Raw genomic sequence first — 10,188 nt, forward strand, 5'->3', positions numbered from 1 at the left:
CTAACTTATTGCTATATCTGCCTCATCTTCTCTTCGAAAATGCAGTTAATCAGAGTTGGCAATAGAGAAGTAACTTAGCTTTTATAATGTAGCATGAGGGATGTTTTTCAATGTAGGACTAGAAAATTCCCATACATGTCTCCTAATCATGATATTTAGGTATTGATTTTGTAGAAGAGTCAAGTACAATTTTTAACGGCTCTGCAAATGACATCCTCCAATCCAAATGTTTTGGCATTGTTTTTACGCACGCAAACCAACATGAAAAATTGAGGCAATTATCTGTACTAGCTTTTGCCCTAGTCATGTGAATATATTGGTTAAAGAAGTTTTGATTAAAAAACTTTTTAGCAATATACATTCTTAGAGAACTGACTTGAACATTTATTTATTTGTCCAGGGTCGCACAGTCATTATATGCACATAAATTTGAAAAGTATATTTACTTGAAATATCCTGGAATATTTCAACCCAAAATTGGAGGGAGTCAGGAAAGTTTGTTTTAATAAAGCAATTGCCCCAATTCTACTTTTCACTTTCCCTGAGCAGAAGGAGCTTATGAAACATAAAAAGTAGAGATTTCTTACCAGTAAGTCCCCAAAGCATCATTACATAGCTAAAGAAGGAAAACACTGGGGCCCAAGGGTAAAGTGGGCAACTTTTGTCTTTGGCATCACTCAAACATCTCTTTCTTTTTTCTTCTTTTTGTTTCTCTTATCTACCCCCACCCTTACCCCTCCAGTACTGAGTACCGAAATGCCTCTGACTTCCTCCAGGACCTAATAGTATTCTACCATGTTTCCAACTCTCTGACTCCTTCCCAATCAAACCTAGTGTCTTCTGTATCCCCTTCCCTCAGGGTCCTGTTCTGTGATAAGGAATTGGTCAGAGCTAAATATAGCTAATGTTTTCACAGTCAAAACTGGCTCAACTTCTACCTAGATAGAAAAATGATACCCGTTGCTCAGTTTCTGCATGTATAAGATGAGCAGGATGAGCATTTTCCCTTTCAAAACTATCTACAATACCTATTAGTCCAAAAGCTTAATTAATATCTGACAATGACAAGAAGAGTAGAGAAGATGTTTCTCACACATTTGGACTCCTTGGAGTAGCGTAAACATTGAAACAAAATTATCCTTTTTCTTTAACCCTAATAGTTCACTGAGATGCACACTATAAGTATGTCAACCTGGCCAGACACATTTGGAGAGCAGACAGTTCTTATACCCATTTTGGGTATCAAGACTATAACATGGAGCTGAAAGTCAGGAGTATATCTTCTAGTCTGAACTCTGCCTTTAGTTAGCTGTGTGTCACAACTTCTCTGGACTTCAGTTTTCTCCTTTATAAAAATGAGCATGTCAGATTATATCTTCTAAATCCCCTTTAGCTAAAAAGTTATATGAGTCTATGACTGCTTGGGAAGCCCTACCATGTCTTTAGTGATGTAAGGCATAGCTTCATGTACAAAAGTGATAGGGGGCACTCAAATGATTGCCACATTTTTTCTAAATTCCTCAGAACTAAAATCTGAGTCAATTTTATTTTCACATTTACATGAAAAGCCTGTGTCAGAATTAGACTACAAATGATCTTAACAGTCACCTGAGAAGAAAGTCTCCTGCATGTACTACCCTAAGGATTTGTGATTTGCTCTGACACAGAACATTGTTGTCAATAACTTGGATAAAGGTGGCATACTTATCAAATTTTCAGATAACATAACATTGAGAGATTGCTAATACTGAGTAACAGAATCAAAATTCAAAAAGATCTTGACAGGAAAGGATATTGGGGGAGAATCTAGTAAGATGAAATTTAATAGGAATAAATATAAAGTTGCATATGGGTTCAAAAATTAACTTCCCAAGCACAAGATAAGAGAGGATATTAAAAATCTGAAGGAAATCACCTAGGATAGTAAAGATACTTAATGTCATATGAAGAAGTAGTTGAAGGAACTGAGGATATGGTCTGGAGAACAGAAATTTTAGAGTGGATAAATTTCATATACTCCCTATTCCACATTGCCAATGTAACAAACCCTATTTCCCATCTCCACATGCCTACTCCCTTATTGCCAAATGTCTACTCCCTCACTCCTAAATTTACCCCTCATCTCTACAGTACTGCATCACCAACTATTTTTTGGACATATTGAACTGGGTATCTGGTAGACATCTCAAACTGAATACATACAAACAACTCATTTTCTTTCCTTCTGCTCCCCTTTTCCCAACTTCTTTATTACTATCAAGGCATTATATCACACAGGCTCACAACTCTGGTATTATCTTCAAATCCTTACTCTCCCTAATCCCACAAATTCAGTCTGTTGCCAAACACCTTCACAACATATCTTATTTCCAACCACACAGCTGTGATCTTAATTCAAGCCCTTAACATTTCTTGTCTGGAATATTGCAATAGTCTTTAGCTGGTCCTCTACCGCAACTCGGTCCCTTCTCCAGTCTAACCCCCAAATTGTCTACTGAAATCATTTTCATAATGTACTGATCTATGTCACCACCACCCCCATCCAAGTACTTCATTGGCTCCCTATTACCTCCAAGATCAAATATAAATCCTTTGTTTGATATTTAAATCCCTTCACAACCTTTATAGTCGTCTTGCACTTTACCTCCTCTTCATATACTCTACAATCTAATGATCCTGAAATTCTTTCTGTTCCTTGCACACAATATTCAATCTCCTGACTCCATGCCTTTTCACTGGATATCCCTAATGATTGAGATGCTCTCCCTCCACCCTTCTATCTGTTTCATGACTCAGCTCAAAACCCAACTTATGCAAGAGTCCTTTCACTATCCCCCCAGGAGCTCCTTTTCTTCTAAGATTTTTTCCCATCTGTCCTGTATATATATATATATATGTTTAAATGCCCATTTATGGATATGTTATCATCCCCATTAGAATGTTCCTTGAGGGAAAAAGCTATTTTCACCTTTCTTTGTATCCCCAGCACCTAGATCAGTGCTTGGCATATAATAGATTCTTAATAAATGCTTTTTGATTGAATGAATAAAGTATATTTAAAGAGCTGCCATCCAGAAAAGGGATTACACCTGTTCTGCTTGATCCTCTAAGAAAGAACTAGTAGCAACTAAAAAGAGTTTCAAGTACTTATACAGATTTGGACTTTCTCCTTGTAAAGGAAAAACTTACCTAATATTAGAGTTATCCAAAATTTCAATTGGACATCCCAGGAGATAACAAGTTCCTCCTCATTGGTAGTGTTTATGCAAAAGTTGGAATACCATTTGTTGGTTATATTGTAGGGAAAATTATTATTCAGATAGAGTTTATTCTATCTGGGTGGACTCTTAAATCTCTTCCAACTCTGAGGTTCTATCATTGTGTGAATTAAATTGTTAACAATTAACAAGAAAGCTAAAATGACCATGTAAATTGTTCTTACTACAATAATATTTTAGTCTTTTTTAATAATTTATTTTATTTTCAATTCATGGAACAAAACAAGCATTTCCATAACATGGCACAATAAAGTAGATGATTGCACATGAAACTACAAATCTGTTCTGCACAACTTGCTATTCCTTTCAAATATGCAACAGTCACCATGTAAATTTCTTCCTTTTTAACTCTTTTTCTCCCCTCCCCTATGCTGTCCTAGAGATGGCCACCATCAGACATAAATAAGCATATATATAAGTAAAATCATTCTATACATACTTCTACCTATCACTTTCCTCCCTGGCTGCAGATAGTATCCTTCTCCATATATCCTTTATTTTTAATTTGTCTATTTATAAAAGTCAAAATTACTTGGTCTCTCAAAGTCATTCTTTAAACAATATTACTGTTATTATATATAATGTTCTTTCTCTTGGTTCTGCTTACTTCACTCTTCATCATTTCATGTAAGTCTATCCATGCCTTTCTAAGATCATTGAACTCATCATTTCTTATAGCACAGTAGTGTTCCATCACAACTATATATACTACAACTTGTTCAGTCATTCCCCAATTGATGGGAATCCCTGCAGTTTCCAGTTCTTTGTCACCACAAAGAGAGCTGCATTCACATTCAAAGTTATATTTTGTGAATTTTTCTATTGGTGAATTTCTCTTCATGAGTATAATTCTGAATGGAAAAAAATGGACATTTGATGAATTGAAAGGCTTTGGGGTATTTGTAACCAAAAAAAAAAAATCAATGGAAAAAGAGATAAAAGATCCAGAAAAAATATAAGGAAAACATTAAAGACTAATTATAAGGCACTTGTCAAACTATTCAATACACACACACACATGCAGAAGAAAATGTTATTAATAATCTTAAAACTGTCATCATTACTAAGGTAGTTTGAAAGAAGGTTGCTACTGAGCCATTTATGATGGGGTAGGAAAAGATCAAAGAGAGCAAGTTTAAAATAGGTCATGAAAAGAAGAATGAACACAGAGGAAACAGGTGGGGATGGAAGGCTGGTAATGCTGCAATAGCAATTTAATCTTAGAGATGTCCTTTCTCCATATACATAGAGACTGAAAAAAGATATCATGGTGCTTCTGTCAATATTCCTCAAAATTTTTGGTGGGGAGTGGAGAAGGAGAGGCAAGTCAGAGGAGAATTCCCTTGAGCTCTCTTACCTTAAAAAAAACAAAAGGCAAAGTCCACAGAAATTAAACTTTCAGAATACAAAACTTGACCAATCTTTTTAAGTGATGATACTATTAAGAGAGAGCCAAGATAATTCACTTTATGTTTTTATTGGCAAGTAATATTTTGTGGAATACAAGGAAGGAGAAAAATATAAACATAATAATAGCATTTTTCTATTATATACAGAGCCAAAATATTTGAAATTTATACTGCCTATTTTATCACATTTCATTTAGTTAGTAAAATACTATCTCAGATGCTGCCAGACAATATGTATTTTATTAACCAGATGAGCTGGCATGAATAATTAGTTTGGTCAGTGATAAATCACAGAATCAAATTCAATATTCCTTGATTCAATAAAAAGTAAAGCTATCCAGCACACTAACAACCTCTAAATATACATGTATTTACATAAAACATCTAAAATATATACTGAGTAAATGAGCTTTTATTCACAAACATATTATCTCAGATTCTTACAAATAGTACTCAACCTACTGTGGCCATCACCAGTTGTCCTGACCTCTATCTTGTCACTGGACTCAATGACTCCAGAGGAAAGAGTGAAGCTGATGACTTTGCACAGCCCTGCCTCACTTAAATTCAATTCACTTGCAAGTCAAAACATCACCCTCCTGATGTCTTAAATCCTCTTCAAGAACTAAGGATGAAGAATAAACAACCTATAGAGATGTACAAATTCAATAGCTTACCATAAATAATGCCTTCTAATTATGATAATTTTATTATAGTCATCCATTGATATTCATAAGAATAGTGTTCTCCACTTTTAAAGTGTTCGAGGATACTAGAATGCAAATGACAGAGCATCTGTTCAATTTATTCAATCAAATAAATAAATGTATTTAATCTAAAGTTTTTGAAATGGTTTGGGAAACGATACTCACAAAATCACAGAATTTTTGAACAGAAAAGAATATTGGAGGTTATCAGAGGTTTCAACATTCCCAATTTACAAATGATGAATTATGTCCCTCAAGTGAAGAGACTTGTCCAGTGCATACAGATTGTGGCAGAAAGGAAGATAGACCCAAGCTCTCCCAAATCCTAGTGTAGACTTTTCCTTAGATTAGAAAGATGGGTATTTTCTACATATCTCTAAATGTTAATTAGGCTGTGGGAGAGATCACACTATTCTTTCAACAAGATTTAATGAATATCTACAGTAAATGTAAATAAAAATTTTTGTGAATAAAGATTTACCTAAATCCATTTATATGATTAACTTGGGATTTCTTTTGGCTACCTTTTCATCTTTGTGTCTTATCATGACTTAACCCCCTGGAAATGACTATGCGATAAAAAACCCAACCCAACAGATGCCTTCAATTTTATGCACCATATTTTGAAATGACTTTAATAAGCTAGAGAGCATCCAGTAGAAAGTAATAAGAATGGTGAAAATTCTCCAGATCAAATTTTATGAAACTAGTTTGAAAGAACTGAGGATATCTGATCTAAAGAAAAGGAGACATAAAGGGGGTATAATACTTTAGAGGTATGCAAGTACATGGAAAATAAAATAGACTTATTGTAATTGACTCCAGTTTTAGGCATGATATAAGTAATTAACAAGAATATATTAAGTGCATATAATGTACAGACACTATTTTAAGAATCCAGGATACAAAGGAAAAACAAAAAGTCCGTATCCTCAAGGAACTTACAGGGGGCAGCAGGAAAAGCCTCTCGCAAAAGGTGGGATTTGAGTAGAGTTTTTGGATAAGCCTGGATTCTAAGAGGTAAAGGTGGGGGAGGTAAAGGTGAGGAAGGAGAACAGTCCAAATATGAGGAACAGCCTTGTGAAGGAATGGCACCAAGAGATGGATACCTGTGTATGAGGAACACTAAGTATGCCACTCTGGCTAGACTGTAGAGTACATGTGGAAGACTAAATTGTAAGAACAGAAAGGTAAGAAAGGGACAAATTATGAATAATTTTAAATGCTTAAAAGAGGAGCCACTAGAGTTCACCAAATAGGAGAAAAGATATGGCCAGAACTCTACTTAAGGAAAATCACTTTGGCAGCTATGTGAAAAATGGAATGGAGTAAGGATAGACCTGAAACAGAGAAATTAATTAAGAGGCTATTGTAGTAACCTAGAAAAGAGGTGATGAGAGCCTGGACTAGAGTTGTAGAAGAAGAAGGAAAAAGAAGAAAACAAATGGGAGATAGAGGAGATAGAAATAAATTACAAGACATGGCAACTGCTTGGTCATGTGGGTTTAATGAGAAGGAGAAGTTGAAGATGACATCAAAGTTGTAAGTTTAAGTGATTGGAAGAATGGTGCTGCCCTCAACAGTAATAGGAATATTTGGAAAAGGAGTAAGTTTGGGAAAAATAATTCTTTTTGGATATGCTAAGTTTAAGATGCCTTTAGGTCATGTAGTTTGAAATGTACAACAAATAACTCAGGAGAGAGACAGAGGTTGAATGTACAGATCTGAGAGTTATCTGAGTAGATATTGGATTAACATAATTTCATAGAGTTTACAACATATTTCGCAAACATCATCTCATTCGATCCATACAATAATCTTATGAGGCAGATTCCATTATTATTCCTATTTTACAGAAAAAGAAATTGAGTCTGAGAAAGGTAAGTGACTTGTCCAGGATCACACAGATTTCTAAGGTGGGATTTGAATTCAGGTTCCTGACTTTAGGATCAGAAATCATTCTACTACACCATGCTAATTCACTTGTCCAAGAATGAGTTGGACTAGATGACTCTTGCAATCCCTTCCAACTCTGAGATTCTGCAAAGTTGTATCATACCTAACAGATCCCATTTGAAAAATATCCATTGAAATAATGTCAAGATTCTGCTTAAAAGACATTATGCTTAGACCACCAGAAGCAGGATGCTACATGCCACTAAACAAGGTTTTAAAGAGTGGCATATCCCTGGAAAAAAAATTTTTTTTTAGCAAAACTAAAATAGTCCTCCTGTATCCTCTTCCCAACATTTGCATGAGTCCTCTCTGGGCTCCAAGTTTCCCAAAGGCATGAATCAAGGAGAACAGCTTCAGAAAAAGGAAAATTAAAAAGCACTGGGTTTAGAGTTGGAATTTGGCTCAAATCACAGCTCTGCCATTCACTTCCTATCCAATATTACACAAGTTATTTAATCTTCTTTGGTCTTCATTTTCTACTAGTCCAACTCAATAATCATTTATTGTTCCCGTATGAACACAGCTTAAATAGAAGCAGCATAGATGGCACAGTGGATAGAGACATAGGCTTGAGTCTCAACTCTGACAATGGCTATGTGGTCCCAGGCAACTTGTTTAACAATTCAGTACCCCCATGCAATTCTCTAAGACTATAAATTGAAGAGAAACTATTAATCTGCATTGATATGAAGGAAGTTATTCTCTACATGAATGAAATCACAGGTCCTTTTAAAAATATATTGAACACTGGGGTTTCAGAGAAAATGAAATAGTTTCTGGAATATCATATTACAGAGTCAAGGATATATAAAGTTTACTTTTCTCAAACTCCAATAATTTATCTACTGTACCATGTTGTTTCTCTTGTTTAATTATGGCTTGAATTAGAGAACTTCTGAGATTCTTTCCATCTCAGAACTGGAATGGACTTAAGGGGCAATCTCATCCAACCCTTCATTTCACAAGTTAAGAAACTCAGGTCCAGTGAGGTTAAGTAACTTGCCCAAAACACACAGGTAGTATGCATCAGTGATAGGATCTGAGTCTAGTTCCTCCAGTTCCAAAGCTGATGCACTTTCCAATATGCCATGTTGGAGATAGCACAAGCTAAGTTTAGAAGGGAGATAAGGATTTAAGAGGACAAGAAAAGGAGGGAAAGCATTCCAGACATAAATGATCTGGAAGGTCCCTTCTAGCCTAAAAACCTATGATCCCAAGTCACAGAGTCAAGCAGATCAGGAAAAAATGAAAAGGAGGCAGTGATGAAATTAAAAGAAAATTCTACTAAAAGAAACTAAAGGAAAAAATACAAAAACACAAAATGCAGAGATTGCTTCAGCATTCTTCATGTCTAATGAGATGACTGGCAGATACTCTGAAGATAGTTTAATATCTTTTACTTGCAAAGATAAGTTGAGATGTTCTTTTTCTCTTTCCATTGAATAGAAAAATGAAAAATGTTGCTTTTTCATGCATGAAAAGTGCAAAAATATAACTGATCATTTCAAAATTTAAAAAAGACAAGATATTTTTGAGACTGATGGTATGCTGGGAAGAGAGCATCATGCTTTCACAAAATGGCATTACTCTACTATCAATCTTCCAGGAATCACCAAGACAATCAACTAGTATCAAATTGATATTAAATTTGTTTCCCTACTCCAGCACATGTGAGAGTCCATTTTTGGAAATGTACCCATTCACAGGCAGGGATACTAATGTTAGTGGTTAGATGGCCTCATCCAAGTATAGAGAGTTATTCAAAATAAGTAATAGTATCTACAGATATTGAAAGAGGGCTATTAGTGATTCAAATGCCATGTCACTTTTGACTGTTTAGAACAATATGAATAAAGCACTGAATCCATTAGAAGGCACTTAGGACATTCAGGCTCAGAGATACTTGAATGGCTTTGAAAGGCAATTGAAATCCTTACTACTGGGAAAGTAGTTGTTTTGTTCTGTTTTATTCTACTTGGTTCAAGTTAAAGCTAACACCTTTAATGGTTTTAAATGATCCCGCTGTTGGTTTGTCCTTTATTCTCTAAGAAGACAATCCCCAACAGAAAGGTGGTGCCGTGACATGCAAGTGAATTAGATTTAAGTGCCAGAGGCTGTGCAAAGTCACCAGCCCCATTCTCTCTTCCAGAGCCATCGGAGTCCAGTAGTCAGATATTCATCAGGACAACTGGAAATGTCCCTGCATGCAGTGGGAGACCTACTTTAGCCTTTTTAAGCTAAGGTTTTTAACAGTTCTCAGTCTGACCAAGTCAACACCTCATTCAGTGATTAAGGCCAGGTAGAAAATAAAGCAGAGAATGACCTCTTTTCCTAGTCAAAAAAAAAAACAACAGTCTGGAAGGGGAAGACCCTCATGGTTTCTGGTTTGCTATTTACATTCACTTTGAGTCAATCAGGGCCCAAACAAGGACTGAATGGGGTTTAGTCTGGTACCTATTGCTGTCCAGTTAATGAGACCCTGAGTGATTTGGGTTTAGGGCATGGTCCTTAAGAAAAAAATAATCTAACACATAAACCCCAATATATCTTGTGAGGTTTCAGCAATCAAAATTTACATTCTTTTGGGTAGAGCACAGGCACATATGGGTATGATACCCTATGTGGGCAGAGGGAAGGGAGAGAAAGAAAGAAAAGAAAGGAAAGGAAGGAAAAAATAAGGAAGAGAAGAAAGATGGAAGGAAGAAAGAGAGAGAGAGAGGGAGAAAGAAAGGAAGGAAAGAAGAAAGGAAGCAAGGAATGAAGTAAAGAAGAAACTGTGTGTCACCCAACTGGTCAGTTAGTGGGCAGTTCCTACTACTACTCACAGAGGTTTTTGTT

The sequence above is a fragment of the Notamacropus eugenii genome, chromosome 5 (assembly GCF_028372415.1).
Source record: "Notamacropus eugenii isolate mMacEug1 chromosome 5, mMacEug1.pri_v2, whole genome shotgun sequence".
Classification (NCBI taxonomy): Eukaryota; Metazoa; Chordata; class Mammalia; order Diprotodontia; family Macropodidae; genus Notamacropus; species Notamacropus eugenii.